Consider the following 1,953-nt stretch of genomic DNA (forward strand, 5'->3'; position numbering starts at 1 on the left):
TAAGAGGCTGGAACTAATGGGCCAGGCAGTGTTTAAAAGAATACAATTTCCATGTAATTATTTCGGGTAAAGCTAGCCGTGTGGCGGGAAGCAGCCCTGCTGCTCCTATTACAACACCTTCTCTTTGTTTACATTTTCCTTTCCTTGACCTCATTAGTGACTGGAGCAAAATCCCCCAAAAAGAAATTGAATGACTTTGTTTTACAACTTATTTCTAGATGAAAACATTTTTTTTTTTATTTTGCAACCAATTCTTAAAATTTCTTTCTGTTTTCCTCTCAAGTTGTGGGTGTGGAAGACATGTCATTCAACTCCCAGTGTGAAAGCGTGTCCATTGAACAGTAGCATGAATTCTGCCTGGGTGTGTGAGAATGTTGTGTGGAATTTTCAAGTAAGCTAAGAGGATTATGAGAATGGAATGTCTTGCAATGAAACAAGTTATTTCTCCTGTCATAACTGGTGAGCTATGAGGGTGTCTGCATGGCAAGTATAAAAAGTTGCAAGGGATTTTTTTTTTACAAAAATTAACTTATTTGAGTAAGTTTTGAATGTCAGGATAGGTGCAAAAGTTGAGTGGTACAAAAGGTGTTTGTTCACTGCTTACACAGATCCGTCTGCTAACAATTATCCCACAGACTTTCTCCCCTTTTGTCTCTTCTCATCCATTTGCTTGTCTGTGTGTGCACACACATTCACACATACATTTTTAACCCATTTAATGTCATGCCGGTACGTATTTCCTAAGAACAAAGACTGGATCAGATTGATTTCATCATCAGGTGGGACAGCTCATCATGGACTGGAAGGCACTGAAAAGTGTTGCTGCTTGTGCCCTGAGCTGACCGTTCCTGTAACCTGTCACGTAGGCAGCTGCGATGGCACAGACTAGCACAACCCTGAGCACTCTGCCAGTGCTTGTTCTTAAGGAAGCTTTGTTGTTGCTCCCTCGGGGGCTGAGACTTTGTCTTTGGGTCTCTCCACTGTGACAGAAGCCACTGTGTGTGTAGCTGCCATCTGGTCTCTTTACATTACCCTGTAGGATTCATGGATAGAGGAAGTAGCACCAACACGCTCACGGTCTGTTGTTTGCTGCACCGTAGTGAACTGAGTCTTATTATCTCCTCACTACAATCTGTGGAGTGGCTGCAGGGAAGCCACTGCCTGCTTGGTCATCATCTCCTTTGGAGTCTTGTTACCGTTTGCCATCTTCGAAGAAGTCGGGATCCAGTGCCAAAGTGGTATAAGATTCAGGATGTCAAGGTAGACAAGGAACTTTTATAATAGAGAAAAGACAAACATTCGTGGTCTGTTTTCAGGCACATTTGGAGAATTTTCTGTGGCTTGTAAAAATGTGTGTGTGTGTGGGGTCAATGAATTGTCCACCTCTGTCCTACCTCTAGATAAAAATGAGTTGGGATAATCTATGGAGGCTGATGAGAGAGGGTAAAAGTTAACAAGTGTTTATAGTTGCTGCTGGTGGGGGGTGCATACTACGAATCCTATCAGGGATTCCTCGACTTAGGTTGAAAGTAGAAACATCCAAAGGGCAGCATGTCCCCCAAGACAGTGTCACAGCAGAAACCAGATGTCCCCCAAGACAGTGTCACAGCAGAAACCAGTATTGATAGGGAAAGGAATGGAGAATAGGAATTCTTTGATTAATAATTTATATGCTCTGAGCTGCTGGCTTCCCATCATTGTGAAGATGGCTGGCTCATAAGAGACCCTATATTTAAGGAGAGAAACTATCATCAATACAGACTCACGTCTCACAATGAGGATGACTATTGATGGCTATTTTGAATTTGTTTTAATCACTACCTATGACTGGCATGTAAAAATCTCTCTTCTTGATTCCATGGAGAAGCTATTCAAAATGTGAAAACTGGAAATTCTCTCTGTGCTGAATGGAAAGACCCTCCCTCCCTAGGAGTATAACTACTGAGTTTATAA

The 1,953-nt window shown here is 42.1% G+C and overlaps 1 protein-coding gene across 1 annotated transcript in view; it reads right to left on the reverse strand.

The window, feature by feature from the left end:
• Oprm1 (opioid receptor mu 1) overlaps positions 1–1,953 on the reverse strand; it is a 62,742-nt gene that overhangs the window by 1,752 nt on the left and 59,037 nt on the right. The gene's annotated exons all lie outside the window — the stretch shown is intronic.

This window comes from Microtus ochrogaster, linkage group LG9, assembly GCF_000317375.1.
Source record: "Microtus ochrogaster isolate Prairie Vole_2 linkage group LG9, MicOch1.0, whole genome shotgun sequence".
NCBI classification, from domain to species: domain Eukaryota; kingdom Metazoa; phylum Chordata; class Mammalia; order Rodentia; family Cricetidae; genus Microtus; species Microtus ochrogaster.